We start from the raw sequence: 24,860 nt of genomic DNA on the forward strand, positions 1-24,860 counted from the left end.
AATAATTGGCATTCTAAGCAATATTTGATAAAGTTGTATACTTTAGCATGCGTGCTAATCTATTTACTTAGTCTTTAGCACAATTTATCATCCCATATCCAAAATAAGTTGACAGTATTGTGACAACACACTATAAACACAAATTGTTTACTGTAGATCAAGCATCAAGTTAGCTTTAAGAACAATACTGGTCTGGATGATCAAACCATCGTAGCCGTCTCTCCTGGCTTCCCTAAACAGCCAATACTGATATAATTTATCAAAATTGCTTCCCTGGCCCCATTCTTCCAAAGAGCAGTCAGAGTGCGCATGCATGCCACAAATGTAAGCAATGGAAATACAGCACTTTCCTTTCTGGAATCAATGTTTGTCGCTCAGTAAAGAGTTCATGGACAAAAAACTGTGAATCGCCATAAAAGTAATACACAAAATGTCTTTTCACACTGACCAAAGTGCCATAATGCTGTTGTTTACATTGGTGACAGGCGCGTGCACGTTAAATGCTCTTCATCAGAATCGGTGCAAGGAAGTAATTTTGCCTAACTATATTGTTCGCCAAAGTTTTAGTAAAGCCAGGAGAGACAGCTACGTTGGTTTTATCCCCTAGACCGGTGTAGACCTTTGATGATTTTGCACTTCTTACATTAAAAAAATGAATTCAAGAAATGCTTCTGCAATTATCCTCACTAAAACCCAAATACTGTATCATTGATATGATTAACATCTTGAATGGATGTGACTTCTGTGCTAAAAGCACATGGACTCCTCTAGTAGCAAGAGAGTGTGGGCCCTGTGTGGGCCCTGTGCCCTTTACAACGTCCATCCCTGCTGCTCGGCTCCTTCTAAAGGCCAGTTTAACACACAAAGCAGAGTTGGCTTTGTGAGTTAGCACACCAACAAACAGATGACCTGCAGGCTCAGGCCAGATCAGTGGCAACACACACAAACATACACACATACACACACACACCAACGTACTTGCTCAATACGCTGATAGTGCAGCTGAAGCCTTCTCCAGCTATCTGCCGCTGATGATTTTACAGCCCGTAATTCAGGGACAGTTTGTTTTAGAGCTTAGATGATCAAATATGTCTTGTTTTAGCTGAATGTCACCGCAGCCTTCAATGTTTATTTTATGATTAATATTTTTTTGCGTGAAATGTCACAGTGTATTGATCTCTTTATCTACAACCGTAAAAATGATAGTAGACAGCTTTGAAAGGAGTCGTTTGTCATATCGGCTGCTGGGGAAATACCCCCTCATTTCAAGCGGAGCGTATTCAAAGCAACGCATTCATTGCAAGTTTCAAAGCCATAGTGCCACCAGTACCGTGGTGGTGTGTGTGGGATGGTTGACCATGCTGAAATTCCTCACGCAGGTGTGCATGCAGAAAAACCCTTTGGCTTTTCACAACATTTGCACTGGACCCCTGGATGCTCTGGTTGCATCACAATAAGCGATACACGGCAATTTATGGAACGTCCTGGTCCTGATTATATTGTTTTTCTTGTGAAGTGGGTCAGACTCGCAGGTGTGCCAAGGCCAACCCAGCCAGGTGACATAAACACTTTGAGTCCCCAGAGGAGGGTTATATTTTTCTTCTTCTTTTTTTTTTACCTCAGGCAGAGGTCAGCTTTGAGAATAACAGCAGAGCATAATGATTCCTCCCACATGGTCTGTAGAAGGAAGAGAGGAAAGGGCTATGGGCCACACACCATAAAACAGATGGAGATGGGGAGGGGGAGAGGAGGAAGGAGAGGGAGAGAGAGAGAGGGAGGGAGAGGGAGAGAGAGAGAGAGAGAGAGAGAGAGAGAGAGAGAGAGAGAAAGAGAGAGCTTCCTGCATTCATAAAACAAAGCTTTGAGACCACAAAAAATGAATACACATTGTCTTTTAATCTGCTTCTTGTTTTCTTTTTTTTCTTCCTTCTTCTTCTTCTTGGACCTAACGTGCAGAGCCACACAGCGCGGTGACGCGGCGTGCCAAACGGGGGGGCCCCTGGGGCCAGGAACACCAAGAAACCATCAAATCTGGCGGTCGGAGCTAGAGAAGGGCTTGTGATTGGTTTGGTTTACGTTAAAATTAGGGCAGAGAAAGGAGAAACTGATGTTTACATTGGAGATAGACGAGTGCTCTGTGTTTCCGTCCACACCCCAGGGACAAAACCCCCAAGTGGAAGAGTTATGAAATATACATCTCGTAATTGAACAAGAGAAATGTGAAACAGAAGTTGTTAGTTTGGAATACAGATTGAGGTGGGGGGGGGGGGTCTCTATAAAGGACAGCCTCAAGGGCAGCTCTGTGGATGGGTCCGCAGCGCATTTGTTGCATCTGAGAGAAGTTATTTTCATCATTCATTATGTGCATTTGAAGGAAAAGCATCCCAGTATGACAGCTCCCCAGGAACCAGAGAATCTCAACCGCTGAAGTAGTTTATTAAAACGTCTGCGACTTGAGACAACTGCCGGTATTAAAAATACAGCGAAGCAGCTGTGAGGTGAACTGCATGGTGATTTACTTTTAAGAAGTTAAATAAAAATGAGGCTCATTTTTACCTCTCTGATAAAAAGGCTGTTCTTGGATCAGTAAAACGTGATACAAAAACAATGCAAACCTGACAAACCCTGTATTCTTGGCAAAGCTATTCCAACATTTTGTTCCAACAAACCATATTAGAAGGTCTTGAATCCCTCATTTATTGTCTGACTTTAGGGATTGGCTGGTCGAGCAGGGAGGAATGGAGGCTGTTTGGATGGAGGGAAGAAAGGAAGGATTTGATATAATGTTTTAAAAGTGTACATTTAACAACAAAAACCGAATGTGTTTGGCACTTTTGATGGAGCTTGTCAGGTGCATATGCACACAGAGAAATTGAGGGAATGCCTCCAAAGGTTCTCAGTGCAATAGTGGCAAAAAGCACAGTATAGTGTGTGATTGTGAAACCCTCTCCCTTTCATAACCATAGCACTAGATCCCCGGGAGCTCTCAGAGAGTTGCTTCACAAGCAGCAATACACAGCCTAATTTATGTATCCTCTTGGTTCGGTTTTCATTGTCGTCTTGTGAAGCGGATTAAACTTACAGGACTGCCACGGCCAGCCCGCTGGGTGACATATACACTACGCGTCCCCAGGGAGTGTGGCATTTTCCCTTTTTTGGTTTGGTTTTTCCGAGACCTTGGCAGGTGCACAGTACACAGGTACACAGGTACACAGACAGATTGACTGACTAGCCTCCAAATGTTTTCAAACTCTTGTAGTGATTCATTCCACACACACACACCTACACACACAAACACACACACACACGTGTGTGTGAGAGAGAGATTGTGCGTGCCATTATGAATACCCTAGCATGCTTTTGTCACCTCTAATTAACTTAGTGGAGGTGTGTGTGACTAAGCAGTAGTTGACAGCATAATCATCTTGCGGCTAACCTGTTTATACACACACGCACAGACACGCGCACACACACACACACACACAAACACATACACACACACGTGCATGCACAAACTGGTCGACGAACCCTTTGTGAACTTTAGGAGAGTCTTCACGCCATGATGCACTCCAGCCCATTGGTGTGTGTGTGTGTGTGTGTGTGTGTGTGTGTGTGTGTGTGTGTGTGTGTGTGTGTGTGTATGTGTGTGTACAGAGTGTGTGTGGTCATGAGTGTGTGTGCGTCTTCAGGTGTTTGTGTGTGCATGCCTGAGTGTGCGTTTGTGTGTGTGTGTGTGTGTGTGTGTGTGTGTGTGTGTGTGTGTGTGTGTGTGTGTGTGTGTGTGTGTGTGTGTGTCTGATGTAACTATAGCAGCTCAGGTGCAAACAGAGGACAGCATACCTGCCAGCGGTGGCAACCCCAGGCACTGGGAGCCAAGGAAATTCATTTACATAGACTTTACTTATAACTAATTAATAAGTAAATTCATTCAACCAATTGACAAACCAAACTTTAATAAAAGTAAACAAACACAAGCAAACAACGCTGTTTAGTCATTTCATTACAGTATTTCATCAGTCCCATTCTCAATGTATTGACTTATCAAGTAAACAAACTCAAATTCAGCAATTGCTAAGAGGTAAAACGCAAAGCAAAGGAGAGGAATTAGTCTTTAGAACAAAATGGGGGAAAAGTCTTGATCATATGGACATTGTTTTTGTTATTTCAAGAATAACCAAACGCTCTCCTGGGTTGTTTGTGGAAAGCTTTGTTAGAATGTTTGTTTGGTGTGCTTAACTATGAGTAAACCATTACAACATACGCATGCATTAGCCTGACTTTCCAGCTCTAGCTACAGATTTCCCAGCGATGACAGCATCATGACTGTTTCACCAGGCGAAGACAAACAAACTTCACTGATATATACAAAAACAATTACGTTACAAGATATCTTTTAATGTGTTCATCTTCCGAGCATCGCCTGCATCCTTTTCTACAAAGCGAAATTAATTGGAATGATTTAGGTCACAATAAATTCTCAGCGTGCAATTATTAAGAGGAGGAGTCCCGTGGAAAATTTTGACAAATGTGTGTCCCGTGTGTTAATGTCTCCCACTAATCCCATCAAACAACAAAAGCATAATCAAGGGCAATACACTGGTAAACAAAAAAATATCTGTCGTTCTGTTCCACAAATAAATTGAAGCGCTTGCTTGTGGAAAAAAAGAAAATAGGAGATAAAAAGAAGAAAGAAAAACAGCGATTAAGAATAAAGGTTGAAAATATTTTGAAGAAACCGATGTTTGCTAAAGTGTTTTTGATGTGGTAACCGATTCTGTTGTCTGTCAATGCCGTCATCCAGTCCTATATTTATATAGAGAACAGAGGAACCATCAGAAAGTCGATTATGGAAAACTGCAATGTGAGTATAAGAAAGGTTATTGCAATTAGCACTGTATATGTGGGTATGTAAAGTAGCCTATTAGGTATGATGTAGGTTGAATTTGTAAACATATGTGTCATCTAAGTTGGTGGCAATTTCATAGGCACTTTCCGGGTCATTAAGTTTCTTATTGGTGTATGCATGTTGCTGTAAACATACAAACACACACACAGACACACACACACACACACACACACACACATGCACACTCAGTTAACGCCTCATTTGCACAGGTGTGCTGTTCAAACACCATCATAATTTAATCCACCCACACACTGATGAAGAGATAGAGAGAGGGAGAGAGAGAGAGAGAGAGAGAGGTTTCTTAAGACGAATGAATGGAAAATTTATCGCATAGGGATTTATCAGACATGATCAGATGGAAGCAGTGAGCAACACTCCCTAATAAATCAAACTAAATCAAATTTTCCCTGAAGCCATTTCAGATCAGAACTCCTAACAATACCACCTGTTTGTTCACGTTTAATGTGGGAGGTGATAATCATAGGGCTGCTGCCTTGGAAACCAAATAAATGTAGATCCACATTGAGTAATGCTTTCACTATATGGCACGAAACTCTAGCGTCAACCTTAAGTATAATAATTGATGCCAAAACCAACAGTATTTTTTTCCTTTAAGTACGTCTCACACACACACACACACACACACACACACACACATGCTTATTCTCACTATTTCTCACAGTTTCTCATGCACACACAGGCAACCACACACACACACACACACACTCATGGATGCACAGTCACAAACACACACACACACACACACACACAAACACACACACATGTTTGTGCGTGAGAAAAAGAGAGATATAGTGAGAGCGTGTCTAGAAGGAACAGGGAGAGGGACTGCTTATCCAGACAGAAACTCTGTATGTTGTACAAATACACCTGGAATACGCCCAGTATACACAGCAACCGGGCACAGCAACCACTTGAAACAGAACCACAGCACAGAGGTGTTTTCAGGTTTCGCTGATATTCTCTATACCTTGGCAAACAGCGGAGCACACACACACACACACACATACACACACACACACACACAAAGCAAAGCAAAGGTGTTTGATGTTCGCCACATTTTCCTCTTCTTTTTTTTTTATCTCTCTCTCAATAGAGGGAGTCTGAAAGGCAGAGTTGAGATGTTTAAGCACACGGTTTCTGAGGCAAAAAAAAAAGCCCCAAGGATGACAATGAGTGTTTTACATAGAGTAGGAATTCAAAGCACTTGTAGGGGGGGGAAACACAGAAACAATGGTGGGCTGTGAAAGAGTGACGACACGTCCAACATGGTAAATCTCTGCCTTTGTGCCCCCTCGAGCTTTGATCCCAAACTTCCAGTGAGCCTCCCGTCTGGGGCGCTTGCTCTCATTCAGATACACTAAGACTTTGCATTGTGCGCAGACTTCAGAAAACAGCTTTTGGTATTTGCCCAAAGATTAGTTTATTTAAAAGCACCCAAAAAAGGGTACTCCCCCCCCCATCACCACCATCACCACCCCTAGAAAAATCAGAGGAGAAAACAGCGCCGTTGCATTGACGGAGAAGAGAAGTAATCTGGGCAGGGCTGTAGTCGCGGTGTAGTGAACGGATCATGAACTAGTTGGTCTGGCTGGGGATGTGTGTGGCTGGTGCTGGGATTTTGATTGCCTGTTTATGCGTGTGGTAATGTCTATGAAGGACTTAGATAAATAGGGGAAACGTTTGTGTATCATGTTGGGGATGTTCAGTTTAAAGGTACGGCGACAGACCACGGCCCCTCAGAGAATCTGCCAGTATTATTTATTTAGATATATATATGAATTTATTTAACAGGACATTGTCAGAAATAGATCACGAGATTACTGGGACAGACAGAAAAGAACAGTTAATCACCACAGTTAATCACCACCCACGACACTAAATACTATACTACTGACAGATCATGTTGCTGATGTGTTGCTTTTGTGTATTTGCATGTTGGGTTGTGTTTGTGTGTGTGTGTATGTGTGTGTAACTGGGTGTTTGTGTGTGTGTGTGGTGGGTGTTTTGGGGGAAGGGATCGGGAATGTACACGTTGCATGGTGTCTGTTTAAGTGTTACACACCCACATGCACACATACACACGCACACACACACACACACACACACACACACACACACAGAAAAACACACACACACACACACACACATACACAGGTTCATTCCACAGATAAACAGGACACAGATGAGCATCAGTGAGGTCAGTTCAACAGACAAGTTTGGGCGACCTTTCAACTTCGGCCCCCCCTAAATCCGTATCGCTCCTGTGGATAATCTGTCAAGTGGAAGATAGTATTGGTGTTTCCATCAGACAAACTACTCACATGCACGCACACACTTGCACACGTGAACCTGTGTGCACACTGGATGTCACGTATTTGCCTAAACATCAGCAAGTTTATACAATTATTCATGTTTAGGTAAAAGGTGTCTGTTTGGTATGAAAACCATTACAAAGAGCAGACAGGTGATGTGAGTTAGCTCACTCAAGTGTGTCCTCTAAAGACACATTCCATTCCAGTCCTCAGGGCAAGGTGCTTGAGTGTGTGTGTGTGAGTGTGTGTGTGTGTCTGTGTGTGTGTGTGTGTGTGTGCGTGTGTGTGTGTGTGTTTGCACATGTGTCTGTGTGTGTGTGTATGTGTGTGTCGTCACCGTGTGTGTGCTGTGTACATGTGTGTTTCTCTGTTTCTGCCTGTATGTATTTGTTTCTATTTTCCTTTTCTTTTCAGGACCACTACCAACATTACCAGCTTTTATATACTCCGACCCTCTCTCAGCCCAGAGAGTCATACCATAGCGCACAATACAAATATGCAAAGTAAAACAAAAACAAACACACACACACACACACACACACACACACACACACACTCATTTTACACAGATTTACAAACAGCTGCAGTCAATCACATGAAGACATGACGACATAATAATGTCATCACTAGGGCTAACAAATACATGATAACAATAATCAAATTGAATGTGTATTTTTTTGCAATAGTTGAAGTTGTACAAAGGCCTTCTGCTTATTGACTAGGCCAGCTCTTTCCACCACAGTGTATACAACTGGACCCTGTATTTATCCTGCATCCCTGCACTATGGAATTCATACCAACATATAGAGAAATGTGTCACAATAAAAAAGAGACATATGTTGAATGTAGTGGAAAAAACGACAAACACCTGTATTGCGTGATGACTTGATTAACTACACTCAGTAACACACCTAATGTTAAGAATTTCTGGTATTACTATATTAAATGTGTAAAAGGTGTATAGGTTTTTTTTGACGCAAGAGCATTCCCCACCTATAAAGGGAATCTCAAAATGTTAATGGCAATGATTGGTTGGTTAAGGGCCAGGTTGCATTCACTGACTTACAACAATCACAGTTCGACAGTTTATAATTAGGTGAGTGCTGCATGCAGCGCTCAACTATTGTTCTATAAGTTTTATTCTTTCTTTCTTTATTTATTATTCTCTACAAACTTTGGGACCTATCTCCCTACTCAGTTTTTCACCTAGAGACTCCATTCAAAATCTAAAATATTCAGAATATCTTCTTTTCAGATTTTTTTTAATATTTAATACTTTTTAAAGGGTAATTCCAGTGTAAAATGGATTTGGGATATGTTTTGTATGATAACGAGTTGAAACATTCGTTTTGGAGGACAAAAACCGCAAATAGACGCTTTCTTTAGTTGGCTGTTTTTAGCCGATTATATCAAAACGCTATAAACTTGGAACGATGGGGGCACTAGTTATGGTAAAAACAAAATCGCTATTTTAAACCACTTAAAAGGCTAAAAGTAGCCTGACACTTCTTTGGTAGTATAATATTCTACTTTTAAAATATTCTCTTTTTTTTAACATGGGAGTCAATGGGAGGTACTTCCTCTGGTCCTCTGGTATTTCCAAATGTTTAAGACGTAACTCAATCAATTTTCAACCGTTTACCTTCGTTCAAACCATTTAACAAATCTACACACTTGTATCTTCAATGACGAAACGAAATTTCGTGGTCTGCGTAACGAAATTTCACAGTTTTAGTTTCATACCAGCTTCGTTTTCAGTTGGTCTCATTGATCTACGTTGACGCTGGAGCGTGATTACGTTCAGCAGTGCTACCAGATTGGGCTACTTTTGGAGGACGTTCAGGCAGTGGGTTTCAGGGTTTCTTTTCCCGAACTATTGAGCTACATTAAATCACGCACTGGCTCGCTATTCTCTTAAACACACACACACGCATGCACGCACGCACACGCACACACACACACACACACACACACACACACACACACACACACACACACACACACACACAGTGCAGGTCAATACATTTGACATTTCAGATTCTTCAGTTCAATTCATTTTAAATTTCTGCATTTTTAGCAATGCTTTGCGCTTTGCATTCAGTTGTCAGTTTATTTGTTTCCAACCATTTACTTTTTCTTAAATGGTGTGTATGTTTACATTGTTTACTCCATTTAGACTTTTGAAATTTTATTCAAATCCCTTCAATTGATTTAAGCGATTTAACGTTTCTTTATGTCTTAATCTATGTGGCTTTATTAAAAAATATTTTCGACCTCACTTTGTACTACAGCACTCATCGCATTTTCTGCAGGATATGCATTTTCTATTGTGTGTTGGAATTCGAACATGCCACAACTGATAGACTTTGGAAGCAAGCTTGGATCAGAAAGCAAACACAGTACTCCGCCTTAGCTTTTATTGTGCATTGAATTCCATGATTGTACTGATGATATTTGGAGTGATTGCAACGGGTCTTTGCTACAAATGGACATGTACATGACCTGCAATTGGCTCCTGAGGTAAGAATTGGAGGTGGAGAATTAATCGGACACTTTAATATTAATTGAATTATTATTGCTGGTCAGGTGTCTAATGCAAAAGAGGTGTTTAACCTCAACGAGACATGCTAAAAAAAAATAATAATAACATTAATAATATAATGAAGGAGTCCCACATAATGGTCGTACGGATGTGGGGTCATACCCTAAAGGTGCCACTGTTTAAGCTCTGTGTCAAATGAACCAATTGATCCTCCTCTAGCGGGGTGAGAGGGCAACGCTTCTGAAGTCCAAAACAACAATATGAAGCCCTCTCTACGCCCTCAGAGTCAGGTTGCGAGGTCAGAGTGATGCTTATCGTCTGTCAGGAGTACCTTGACAGTAACATGCCTCCAAACACTCACCTCATGGTTGACCAACCAGCCAGACGACCTCTTACCTGTTGACAACCCCTTCGTGACCTCTGACCCATCACCTTGTTTGTTCGATAACAACTACATTGTTGTGGCAGAACGGTGAAGGGTGTGCTTAATCCTTTAAACGTCAGCCCATTCAAATTCTAGACAGGTTTGTATGGAAATATTATTATATGGGTTATAACAGTTTAAATGATTGGATTTACTTCCAAAAGCTTTCCTCATTTGGGTCAAGTAATTCTAGAGTAATTTCTTATGATCTTGATCGTTCTCGTTCTGTACACTGTATCCTTAGTTGGTTTATATATGTCATATTAATAGTGCAAATGAAATCAAATATAAATATAACCGCAAGCGGTGATTAACAGCGTCCAAGCAAAATGAAAAGTCAAGAACACACTAATGGAAGATATATAAATATGACGTATAATTATGAAGAAAAGATGTTGATGTTCCCCTTAATGCCATACTGTGCCTCGGCTTTCAGGTGACTGGGCTGCAGAGCAATGGCCGAATGTCATGTTCAGCTTGTTTATAATTGTCTAATCGGGATTCGAAATAGTCTAATCGGGACTCTCAAACTAAGGATCACCATTACAAGGCATTATCCTATTGAGCCACTGACAAACCTGAAATGTAGCCTCATTCACATGGTGAAAATGTCTATTGATAAGCACACAACATCCAGAAAACTCCAAGCAAACATTTCTCAAATGAATTAAGGGCTTTCTTAAAAGCAAATACCTGAAAAATCTTTGAGATTCTGTGGAAATAAAATTTGTTGTCAAGAACACTAACGGAAGAAATATAAATATGACAGAGTTCATCATGAAGGAAAAATGGTTAACGAAGAAGTTCCCCTTAGTACCATACTGTGTCTTGGCAGTCCAATTCTTGGAAACTAATGAGCCAGAATCTTGATTGCCTGATGGATTTCAGGTGCTGTTCAATGTTGTGTTTCTTAAATGAGTAGCAATGACAGAATGTCATGTTCAGCTTGTTCATAATGCTCCGTTGAGCAACTGACATTCCTGTACTGCATGAAGCCTCATTCACATGGTGACAATGTCGATTGATAAGCACACAACATCAAGAAAACTCCAAGCACACATTTCACAAGAGAATTAAGGGCTTTCTTAAAAGTTAATGGTATCCACCTAATGATAGCCGTATGGTAGTTATACAATAACAAAATGGTCATATAGGCAAAATGGGTTGAGACTGTGGACGTTTGGCTTTTCTATGAAATTGTGGAAAAAGTAAACATTTTTAGAGCAGAAGACCAGGGTGAAAAAGATGCATCTGATTTTAGAGATTAATATAGCAAGCACTGGCTCACTATTCTCTTAACACACACACACACACACACACACACACACACACACACACACACACACACTGTCGGACTGCACTTACACACACCAGCAGAACAAATTCCATGCAATAACTTCTCACAGTCAACAATTAACAGTCCTATAGGAAAGCACCATGGACGTACAATTGTACATCCATAACATATAAAAACAGCCCCTGTGTGTGTGTGTGTGTGCCTGTGTGTGTGTGCGTTTGTGTTTGTATGTTTGCCTATGAGGGGCCGAATGGGACATAATTCAGAATTAGCTTGCGCATACACATATGAAACCAAACTCAATCACATACTATACTGAAAACCTTGCAAACATACCAGTGAAAAGCTTTTACATACACAACTGAAACACTCTCAGACAAACAACTGAAAAATGATACGATCACATACACAACTGAAAAGCTTGCATAAAAACTAATGGAACCTTTTACATGGACTTCTGAAATGCTTTCACACATACTAGTAAAATGTTCTCATATACACAGCTGAAAAAAGTCCTCTCACACACACATATGAAACTATTCACATACTAAAAAACTACTGAAAACCTCACACACACACAAGTAAAAGCTTTTACATACACAACTGGAACACCTTCACTCAAACAAATGAAAAGCTCTCGTAACAACTAGTGGAACCTTTTACTGAAATGCTTTCACACGTACCAGTAAATGTGCACAGCTGCAAAAATCCTCTCTCACATACACATAAAAAACTATTCACATACTATACTGAAGACCTCAGACATGTATGTGAAAGTGTTTCACTCATATGTAAAACACTTAAACTGAATCACTGAAACAGAAGGTGGTTGAAAAAAGAAAGCGCGCAATTCAGTCAAAGAATAGACTAAGACCTATACTACAGACACAGGCGCTACAATGATGTCTGTTCAACAACAGCCTACAGGTAGCCGTCGCTGTGTGATTCGTGCAGTTATGACCACGGAAGATGCAGTGAAGGAAGTATTACTTAGCCAGCGCTTTATTACCACCGCTAATAATCTGTTGTAACACACACAAACCCCCCCCCCCCCCCCCCCCCAAGCCAAATCCCCACGAGAGCTCCTCCCACTAAAGGCCCGCCCCCATCTACCAAACCCATGACGCTACAATATCATCCAGAGGCACACACAGCTCTGGCCGTGATATTGTATATAATATTATATAGATATTTATATTATAAAATATATATATATATTATATTATATTATATTATATTATATACTATTATATATAGAGCTCCAGGAGCCACAAACGGCAACAATCACGTCGCATTCACACTACATGCGTCCGTCGACGGATCTCATTGACTTTGCATGGGGTGCATTGTGGGTCCGTCCGTTCTGTCGGCTTCGTTGCCTGTGTCAAAAAGTTGAGAAATGTTCAACTTTTCAGGCAGCCACGGATCCGTCGGCCAATCAGATCGTGTTATGCAAATATACGCAAGTACTCTGTCCAATGGAATCGCCTTTTTAATACAACCCGGGAAATCACATGGATAAGTCAAAAAGCCCCCATCCGTCGACGGATGCATGCAGTCTGAATGTAAGGTCAGGGCGCATTCACACTACCTCCGTCCGTCGACGGATCTCATTGACTTTGCATTGGACGCTCTCGAAATGCATTGTGGGGCCGTCCGTTCCGTCGGCTCCGTGGCCTGCGTCAAAAAGTTGAGGAATGTTCAACTTTTCTGGCAGCGACGGATCCGTCGGCCAATCAGATCACGGTTATGCAAATACAATTCACGCGACTACTGGTCTCTGATTGCTACGGATCCGTCGCTGCCTGAAAAGTTGAACATTTCTCAACTTTTTGATGCAGGCCACAGAGCCGATAGAACGGACGGCCCCACAATACATTTAGAGAGCGTCCCATGCAAAGTCAATGAGATCCGTAGACGGATGCATGTAGTGTGAACGTGCCCTGAATGTGGCGTCACTTTCTCCTCCATGCTGCGGTTCACTCCGGACTGCACTGCAGGAAACGGTTGGCCGGTTGAACGCTGATTGGCTGTTAGGTTACGTCACTCAGGGAGTGAACGCTGATGGGCTGTCATCATGTGAATGTCGCTGCAAAGTTCAAATATTTCAACTCAAGCGAAAGTTTCGCGCTGCAAATCCTCGTGAGCCCGCTCGCCCGTGACAGGGCGTTCATGCCACGCCAAAAGTCAAATCTTGTCGCAGGTTTTTCTAGTGACATATGTCGCCTGATACGTGATTCTACGTTGACTTTGTATGGAGTCGTGTCGACCCATCGCGTTTGGTGTGAACGCACAGTATATCTGTGTCTATTCTTTGTCTGAGTTGCATGCTTTCTTTTTTGAACCACCTTCCGTTTAAACTGAAACGGCTTCCGTTTTCACTGAAATCCTCACACACATATGAGTGAAAAACTTTCACATACATGTCTGAGATTTTCAGTATAGTATGTGAATAGCTTCATATGTGTATGTGAGAGAGAATTTTTCACCTGTGTATATGAGCACATTTTACTAGTACGTGTGAAAGCATTTCAGTAGTCTATGTTAAAAGTTCCACTAGTTACGAGAGCTTTTCAGTTGTTTGAGTGAAGGTGTTTCAGTTATGTACAGTGGGGCGAAAAAGTATTTAGTCAGCCACCAATTGTGCAAGTTCTCCCACTTAAAAAGACGACAGAGGCCTGTAATTTTCATCATAGGTAAACCTCAGCTATGAGAGACAAAATGAAAAAAACAATCCAGAAAATCACATTGTCTGATTTTTTAAGAATTTATTTGCAAATTATGGTGGAAAATAAGTATTTGGTCACCTACAAACCAGCAAGATTTCTGGCTGTCACAGACCTGTAACTTCTTCTTTAAGAGGCTCCTCTGTCCTCCACTCGCTACCTGTATTAATGGCACCTGTTTGAACTCCTTATCAGTATAAAAGACACCTGTCCACAACCTCAAACAGTCACACTCCAAACTCCACTATGGCCAAGACCAAAGAGCTGTCAAAGGACACCAGAAACACAATTGTAGACCTGCACCAGGCTGGGAAGTCTGAATCTGCAATAGGTAAGCAGCTTGGTGTGAAGAAATCAACTGTGGGAGCAATTATTAGGAAATGGAATACATACAAGACCACTGATAATCTCCCTCGATCTGGGGCTCCACGCAAGATCTCACCCTGTGGGGTCAAAATGATCACAAGAACGGTGAACAAAAATCCCAGAACCACACGGGGGGACCTAGTGAATGACCTCCAGAGAGCTGGGACCAAAGTAACAAAGGCTACCATCACTAACACACTACGCCGCTAGGGACTCAAATCCTGCAGTGCCAGACGTGTCCCCCTGCTAAAGCCAGTGCATGTCCGGGCCCGTTTGAAGTTTGCTAGAGAGCATTTGGATGATCCAGAACAGGATTGGGAGAATGTCATATTGTCAGATGAAACCAAAATAGAACTTTTTGGTAAAAACTCAACTCGTCGTGTTTGGAGGAGAAAGAATGCTGAGTTGCATCCAAAGAACACCATACCTACAGTGAAGCATGGGGGTGGAAGCATCATGCTTTGGGGCTGTTTTTCTGCCAAGGGACCAGGACGTCTGATCCGTGTGACGGAAAGAATGAATGGGGCCATGTATCGTGAGATTTTGAGTGAAAACCTCCTTCCATCAGCAAGGGCACTGAAGATGAAACGTGGCTGGGTCTTTCAGCATGACAATGACCCAAAACACACCGCCCGGGCAACGAAGGAGAGGCTTCGTAAGAAGCATTTCAAGGTCCTGGAGTGGCCTAGCCAGTCTCCAGATCTCAACCCCATAGAAAATCTTTGGAGGGAGTTGAAAGTCTGTGTTGCCCAGTGAAGGCCCAAAAACATCACTGCTCTAGAGGAGATCTGCATGGAGGAATGGGCCAAAATACCAGCAGCAGTGTGTGAAAACCTTGTAAAGACTTACAGAAAACGTTTGACCTCTGTCATTGCCAACAAAGGGCATGTAACAAAGTATTGAGATGACCTTTTGTTATTGACCAAATACTTATTTTCCACCATAATTTGCAAATAAATTCTTTAAAAATCAGAAAATGTGATTTTCTAGATTTTTTTTTTTCATTTTGTCTCTCATAGCTGAGGTATACCTATGATGAAAATTACAGGCCTCTCTCATCTTTTTAAGTGGGAGAACTTGCACAATTGGTGGCTGACTAAATACTTTTTTGCCCCACTGTTTATGTATCTGTGTATGTCAAAGCTTTCACTTGTGTATGTGTGGAGTTTTCAGTATAGAATATGAATTGTTTCATATGTGTGTGTGAGAAGACATTTTTCAGCTGTGTATATGAGAACATTTGACTAGTATGTGTGAAAGGATTTCAGTAGTCCATGTAAAAGGTTTCACTAGTTTTTATGCAAGCTTTTCAGTGTATGTGAGTGTATCATTTTCATCTGCTTAAATGTTACTCATCTCATTGTTTCTGCTTATCAGGATGACAGACAATGTCAGGCACACACAAATGCACAAAGACACACACACACACGGCTGACATTTTTTTATTTTTTCATTTTTTACATTCTTGCATTGCATTGCAGACTGCACAAACATTTGGAACTGCAGTATTTGTTTAGTCATGGCTGCATTGTGTGTGTGTGTGTGTGTGTGTGTGTGTGTGTGTGTGTGTGTGTGTGTGTGTGTGTTTGTGTGTGTGTGTGTGTGTCAGGGATGGAAATTAACACCCGCCACATGCCATTTGCGGGTGGATTTGTATGGTGGCGGGTGAATTGTGTCACTTCACCCGCCACTGTGTCGGGTAATACTTTCCAGTCAGGTCCGTTCATATTTAATACATTCGTCATACGGCGCTGCACAGTTCCACAACCATCACTGGCAACATCCGGCCCCCTTCTTTTTCTACGCCTCTTTTGCTGAACTGCGATTGTCAACATCTGGGATAATATACCGGTAACCATAGAGATAATATGCCGGTATCAACATTCGGTATAGTATGCTAGGCTAATTATTGACATATAAAGAAAGAACTACTAGAGAAAGCAATGTTGCGTTTCCTCACCGGGGGAAAGAGAACAGCTGAGGAGAATATAGGCCAGGTACAGGTGGCGGATGATAGCACTGCTGTCATCCCCAAAAAGAAGCGTTGTTTTAATAACAGATGGTGAACATCGGACAGTGGGCAACACCGTGACTGGCTGGTGTTTGACGGGACGAGCCAGACAATGTTCTGTGCTCTCTGTGTAAACATGCTTCGGATGGCCACAGGTCCAATAGTTTTGTGAGTGGGACACAAAACCTAAAATTGGAAGCCGTGAAGGACCACGAGTCCTCAAAGAGTCACCTTCATGTTTTGAAAATTGCCAATGGAAAATCAGCGCCCGAAACCACGACAGCGATGAGGACGCTCGTTAGCCTCAAAACAGCCCAGCTTGATATAATTTCGAAATTGGCTCTACTATTTCGAAATGCACACACAATTTCCAAAAAGGGAAGGACATTTCAAGACTTCGAATGGCACTGCACGTAAGTTAACTTTTGATTTTCTATTAGGCCTAATGCAATAGTTTGTTGCTGTGGAAAAACTAGCATGTTGGGTAACCTTAGAGCTCTGCTCACTTGTTTGGCAAACAGCGGCTTTCTGTCAGTCTGGTCAAAACAGATGTCAAGTGTGTGTGCTAAGAGGTAGGGCTGTCCCGAATACCATTTCACAGGCTTAGAATACTCGTTGGATATTCCGAGCGAGTATTCCAATAGGCCATGAAGAAATAGGCCTTTCTCGCATTAGAATCAAATGCACGCACACAGTCATACGCAGTTACACATAATTGAACAGTAAAAAAGTCGGAGTTCCTTACTTTGCTGTTCCATTCCAAATCAGCTGTCATCTGTGCCATCGTAGCCCTTACAGGAGCTTATCAATTCATCCCGTAACGTGCATATAAATCCATACAAAGATCCAATTTTTAGTCGTTTGTGTCCATATTAAATCCATCATTGACCGGGTATTCTTTTGACAAAAGCCAGTCTGTGAATGCGCAATAGCAGGGCTGCATAGCGAACGTACACAAACAGATACGCTAACGAGTTCCTATATATTTATATATATAATTTAATTTATTCTGACGTTTTTCAATGTGTCTTGCACTTATTTAGTCATTGTTTCTTGTTCTTGTTTCTTCATGGCCTGTTTTCAAATGTTTAATTTTGAATGCATAGGCAGGGTATGAGTCTTCCTATACCGAGAGGATACATCTGTTGCATTATAGGGGCAGATTTCATTATACATCTGGTTGAATTGAAGAAATGAAAAGGCCAGTGCAATGAAAAAACAAATGTTCCTATTGACTTATGATGGTGTAGCCATGCATGTTGTTGTATTGTTTTTTATTGAAAATATTTTGTATAGATGAATTATCCCCAAACTTGTCATCGTAACACCTTTGAAATAAACATGACTTAACATGGCAGATACCTGTGTATTGTTTATCATATGCGGTAAGAGTGTAACATTTTCAACTCAGTTCCTTGGTAGCACCTACTTACAGTAAAAATCACTTCTGATGGAAAAAAAGTATGTGTATGAAAAACATATTTCTTATCTATTGTTACTACTTGTTTAAAATGTCCGCATATATATAAAAAATATATAGCATATAAAAAGTGGCTGGTAAAAAAGATGAGTGGCTGGTAGATTTTTAAATCTACCTGCCACAGTGGCTGGTGGGCAAAAAAGTTAATTTCCATCTCTGGTTTGTGTGCGTGTATGTGTGTGTGAACGTGCATGCATGTAAGTGTACGTGTGTGCGTCTGCGTGTGTGTGTGTGTGTGTATGTGTGTGTGTGTGTGTGTGTGTCTGTGTGTGTGTGTGTGTGTGTGTGTTTTGAGGACATTTTTTAGCAAGACAAGGGGCTTCCTTGGGATTGTGTCTATCTTTGATGTAGCGTCTGACTGCAAAATCCTAGCAACTAGCCATCTTAGGCTGCTTGAAGGCCTTCAGAGGAAAGGGCCCATTCGTTCTCGCTATAGTGCTGTCCTGTTGTTACTGAAGTGGATGGAGTTTGTTATCTCAGCTTGAACCCTCGCTCGCCCGTCTCCTGAGCTCCCGCGCTCAGCAAAAGCTGCCCCCGCTGTGTTTCTTGCATCAGAATCAAATGCACGCACACAGTCATACGCAGTTACACATTGTACATACGGACTCTCTCTCTCGCTCTTGCTCTCTTTCTCTCTCACACACACACACACACAGGCATACATAAAGACACTTATGCAAACATTTGGAACTGCAGTATTTGTTCTTTAGTCATGGCTGCATTGTGTGTGCGTGTGTGTGTGTGTGGGTGTGTGCCTGTTTGTGTGTGTGTGTGTTGGTGTGTGTGTGTGTGTGTGCGTGTGTGTGTGTGTGTTTGCGTGTATGTGTGTGAACGTGCATGCACGTAAGTGTATGTGTGTGTGCGTCTGCGTGTGTGTGAGTGTGTATGCATGTGTATGTGTTTGTGTGTGTGTGTTATTATGGTGGGATGAACCAGGCACTGAACAACCTAACACTGACATCATCCCTGTCACCGGGAGATCTCTTGTCTGAGACGGGTCTCAGACACATTGAGAGAGAGTTTGTATGTACAATCAGACAAAAGTTATATACTTGTGTGTTCTCTGTGTGCCATCTCTGTGTGACCTGCTGCTGTTAAGAACTCTATGTTTAGATATCAGGGATTTGGTTGCAAGCTTACGAAACGATTCAAAGTAAATATCTCAACCAAACATCATTCCGCCAAATCCACAGTCAAATATATTTGCATATGCAAAATAGATAGTATTTCTACCTTGTTATCAGCAACGACATATTTTTTATACATGAAATCCCATTATTGTGATATAAAGTGTTTTTAAATTTGATGTGTGACACAATATATAGTACTAATAAACCATTGAGTTCAACTCATCAGATTACAGATACCTTATGGCTTTAAAACTAAAGATCCACAAATACTACAAAATCGACACCGCTGGCGTTCGTTGTTCAACCCTGTTTGACATGATCACTCATTTTGTTCGCCTTTAAATCGGATAGCCACCTCTTCAGTTGAGGCCCTGCAGCTCTGTTCCAGAAGAGCGAAGGGCCGTCTGAGCTGCGCCTTGCAGGCCCTGTGTTGCGTGAATACCTGCAGGATTAGCCCATCTGCCGGCGAGGTCTGACGCAGAGCAGTATAGGGTAAAGTATGCAGGGTATGCACCTGGGCCCAGACCCTGCTGATCAGCAGACTGTGATGATCAGAGCGAGGAGACAGGGTGCAGCTGAAGCCTGTAGTCTGTCACTCCTTTCCACTGCCAGCCAGACCTCAAGCTGTCTTTCACCAGCGTTAATCAACCCGGCGTTGCCTCAGTGTAGAGACGTTACCTCTAGACACACAGACACACACACCCGAGTACATGCACGCACACACACACATACACACACAAATGCGCATACACACACACACACACATGCACACACCCACACAAATACACATACACACATTCACACACATGCACACACACGCACACACACACACACACACACACACACACACACACACACACCTGTATATGCATACACACATGCTCGCACACAGACACAGGCACACACAGAGACACACACACACACACACACACACACATATCCACCCACACACACTCAAATACACACTTGGTTATCAAGGATGTTTATGTAGAATGAACTTGAGCACATGCTTGAGCACCGATCTGATAAGCCTTATCTGATGAGAGAGCACAGTGCATTAAATCAAGCGTGAGAAATTCTCACGCACCCGTCTGTTTGAGTTTGTGTATGTCATCTATTAAAGCCAGCTTTGACATTTAGAAATGAGGGAAGGATTTATTTCATATGGAATATTGCTTTTGTAAATCTGGTTCCCTTGTATGTAAACGTTCACATAATAATCTACTCCTGCATTCTCATCAGGGAGACTAGACACTTGTTTCTTGCTAGACTAGATTCCAGTATGAGCTGCTCTTATAAGCCGTTGATCACGTTTTTTGCAAAGCAATTTGCAAGTTTGTATGCATTGCAACAGATAGTGCAAAGCATCAATGTTGCTCCTTGTGTATTATGAGGTCAAGCATTTCTATAATGTGTTGCATTACGTTCAAATCAACAAATCAAATGGGCTTAGAAAAATTACACAATTTGCATTGTTAATTAAGATATGTGGAAAGAGTGTAACATTTTCAACTCAGTTCCTTGGTAGCACCTACTTACAGTAAAAATCACTTCTGATGGAAAAAAGGATGTGTATGAAAAACACTTTTCTTATCTATTGTTACTATTATATTGTTTAAAATGTCTGCATATATTTAAAAAATATACAGCATATAAAGAGTGGCTGGTAAAAAAGATGAGTGGCTGGTAGATTTTTAAATCTACCTGCCACAGTGGCAGGTAGATTTAAAAGCGACACAAAAATTACACAATTTGCATTGTTAATTAAGAAGTTAATTAAAAAACAATGTATGAAAAAAATATATATATGTATATGGCAGTCAAATAATAAACCCAATAAAGGAATGAAGAGGCCATTCCAAAAACATTGCTTTAGATGATATTTCACTTTTTATTCATCTTTTTATATATTTTTATTTATCACACACACATACACACACAAACACTGCCACACACAGTGACATTGCAGGTCGGGCTGAGCGTGCCAGCGGTTGCAACTGACAGCAGATGCCCGCATGCACTGGCACGTTATTGTGGCAAATGCGATAACCAGGCTGTAGAGGGAAGAGTTCAGATGCACTTGATAACAGTAAGCAGGCAGCAGGGTAGACCTGGACAGAGGGACTCTGGTTGGAATGTGCTGTATTGTAAGTGCGAGCAAGGCAAGAAGCCCACTTCCATCTCTAGTTCAGATAGATACCTAATTTAAAGCATAATGTGGTGGGAAAAACCAAGTGTCTTCTTTTAATATCAATCTCAACATGAATGATATCCAAAGAGAGAAGCCACGTGTGAAAAGGTAAGATCTGCTCCACTGGTTCAATATGGTCAACATTACAAAGTAGTTGGAGCCAGGCGCTCCCAATCAATGGCACTTAATGAGTTCATCTCAGCAAATGCCACAACCAAACATAGCCTTTGGCAGCTTTAGTGTGGAGCATTCCTCAACAACAAGAGCAGGCTTTAAAACATCTTTAAATTCAAGGAAGTGGTCAACACATCTTCCAAGATGTGGTGCCTTTGAGGCAACCCCCCCGATCAAACAGTACAATGCCCACAAGTACAAGGTATGGCGTTCTTCAGCAGAGAGTCCGTTATCTGTTAAGAAAAAACATGGAGACTCACAGCCTGTCTGACGTATAGTACAACGTATTAACCTAAATCGGAATACCTGTTTGGCCTGTTTTGCGCCTTGCCGTCATTGAGTGTATAGATGTGATAATAAATATTTCTCCTGCAGGACAGCACTTTCAAAACAAAATGGCTGAAGCTAGACTTGTAGTCAAGACCGCCTAAACCGAGACCAAGACACTACCAAGACCAGAGGGTATCAAGACCGAGACCAAGACGAGACCAAGGCCAAGACAGACTGAGTCAAGACCAAGACAAAGTCGAGACGAGACCGAGACGAGACCAAGACCGAGACCAAAAAAAACAACAAAAAAAACAGCTAGTGAGCTAGTGTTACACCATAACTTGCATCAATTGAATAAGAGCAGCATACTGGGGTAAGAGGTTCAGTCCCAGTTTAAATTCAATTTAAGAAGGTATTATTTCAACTACAGACAGAACAATGCAGAGACAGAGCTTGTCATGAATGTGTGTGACTGTGAGCTCACTCACTGTAAATGTTTTTGTAGACTGGGTGAGATAAACTATCTATAGCAATTGCATGACAGCTGTTACTGCACTATTAGAGGATTGAGACTCCTTTGTCTGCTGTTAAGGACTGATATTACTGACTGACTGGTACTAACTGGTCCAAAAGTCATCTGATAAAACAGCTAACACCTCCAACAGCTATGGGAAATATGTGACTAATTACAATTATACTTAATTTGTAGATGAAATTGAAGATACACAATTATAACCTTACCAGATATAGATTAAGCCTGTGAAGTCAAAACAATGTGATATGCAGATGTTATTTAAATGTCAATGGTCACATTTATTTAGTTAAACAACTCCATTTTAAATAAAATACAGTAAACAACAATGACATGCGCACATGTCACATGAATAAAATGCAAACTACAAATTCTACATACCAATACAAACTGCACATCAATTGGTGCATCAACAAGAATAGAGACAAGATGCTGACATCTTGATGTCTGCAATAGCATGTCATTACAACACACTGCCAATAATATAAAGCCTGTTCTTCAGTAAGGCAAGAACAACAGAACAGACACTATGAACAAATAACAGATGATACTTAAAAGAGAGAGAGAGAGTGAGAGAGAGAGAGAGAGAGAGAGAGAGAGATCTACTTATCTATCTATCCATCCATCTATCTATCTATCTATCTATCTATCTATCCATCCATCTACCTATCTACTTATCTAATAATAACATGCTGTGGTAGCCCTACATGCTGGACTGGTTACAGTTAACACAGGACAAGACGCCTAACCATCATAACCACGTCAAACATGATTGTACATTTTGTAGAATGGGTGTTCAAGCCAATTCAAACTCAAGATTCATGACGAGGAGTTGCGGCGTGTGAATCAAACTCGTTGCAAGGAGTTTCGAGCTGTCGCTAAACAATCAACATGTCAAATTGTACTTTCTCCTTCATAAGTGTCTCTGGTTTTAGGATGTTTTTACCTCACAGCTTTTTTGACACAATGTCAGTCGAAAACAGATGTCAAAGCAGCGTTTTGGAAATGGAGAGAAATTGAGTTTTATTGACTATAAAATTAAGTCTTAATTCCATCATCATCCTTGCTATCTAGGCCAGAGCTGCTCTGATATGATCTGGCTTCATCGTCGAGAATGCCACTAGTGCTAACCTAGCAATGTCGAGGCACCCAAATTGCTCATCCTTCCTTGCGTGTCAGCAACCATATTATGCCAAAATCAACAACAAACCTCATGATACCAGCCCTTAAAGTGCTCACTGACACGGTTTTGATATACAGTATTTCTAGTATTTCTCTTCGCCAAAATATCTAACGTTGGTGAAAACTGTTAATGTTTAAGTAGCCGAGAGACACTGATAAGTTAACTACCTGTACTTAGCATGTAGTTACACTCTTAGCCAAAAATGTTTCAGTAAGTCTGCAAAGAACTGAAGCTTGCAAAAAAAATATCCGTCCCCTAAATAATTTATACCGCTAGCTTACCTCTCCGGGTGTCTCCGCTCCAGGTGTCTGGTGAAGGTTGATGTCGTCCCGGCTGTTTCGGTTAGAGAGACTTTGCAAAACTTGCATTTTGCAGAATGCTTCTTTGTTGCCCCTGGACTGCAAATTTCTTTGTGTTCGGTGAATGCAATTTTAATGATGGCAGAATTCGCTGACATTATTATTACTACTGTAGGTCTGACTGAGACTGACAGCTACGACGTAAACCTAACGTTTCGCGCTGGCTACACTTGCGTCTTTTGATTGGATGAGCGCCAGTTTCTTAATCACAACAAAAATACATGTATGTCATTGATTGGTTGCATTTGAAAGGTTGCATTTGAAGGGCGTGAAAGGCGAAATAATTTAATGTTGCATTATCGAATATTATGTTTTGTATCATGGACATTATTTGTTGCAAATCTCCCGACCACTATGTCGACCTGAGACCGCAAGACCAAGACAATGAGACCAAGACAAGACCGAGGGATCCGAGACCAAGACAAGACCAAGACCAAAGACGGTCGAGACTGTGACAAGACCGAGACCACGTAAAAGTGGTCTCGAGACCGGTCTCGAGACCACTTTTACGTGGTCTCGGTCTTGTCACAGTCTCGACCAAGACCGGTCTCGAGACATCCAACTCTAGCTGAAGCACAACATGTCAAACGTATCATGTCTTGGATTGACCCTCCACCTCAATAAAATCGATTGAGAGAGCTAGCAACAAACACCGACATGAAACAGTGTTGGCTCATTTTGTTGTCATGATGTGAGGTGACGATGTATTCATTGATTCTTCACGTTTTCCCCCTTAGGCCCTGTTTGCCCCATGCAGAACATGGTGAAGCCTACTACTAGCTCCCCACCACGGTACGACACAAAATTACGTGTTTTGAGGGGGTAAGTGGTAAGCCTTTCATAACTTTTTTTCCATGATGCACTCTGTTGCCTGGGAGTCCCCTGTCACTGGGACACACAAATAGAGAAGTTATCCGTGATGTCAGTTAGCCAGCC

General features: G+C 41.6%; 1 long non-coding RNA gene across 1 annotated transcript in view; it reads left to right on the top strand.

The window, feature by feature from the left end:
* The first annotated feature begins 24,700 nt into the window (after positions 1 to 24,700).
* The window catches only part of LOC307078144, a 1,207-nt gene continuing 1,047 nt past the window's right edge, over positions 24,701 to 24,860 (top strand). Inside the window, exon 1 of the long non-coding RNA XR_013811974.1 lies at positions 24,701 to 24,746. This is a non-coding gene — a long non-coding RNA (uncharacterized lncRNA). The remainder of the gene's footprint in view (positions 24,747 to 24,860) is intronic.

This window comes from Pollachius pollachius (assembly GCF_949987615.1).
Source record: "Pollachius pollachius genome assembly, chromosome: 7".
NCBI lineage: Eukaryota > Metazoa > Chordata > Actinopteri > Gadiformes > Gadidae > Pollachius > Pollachius pollachius.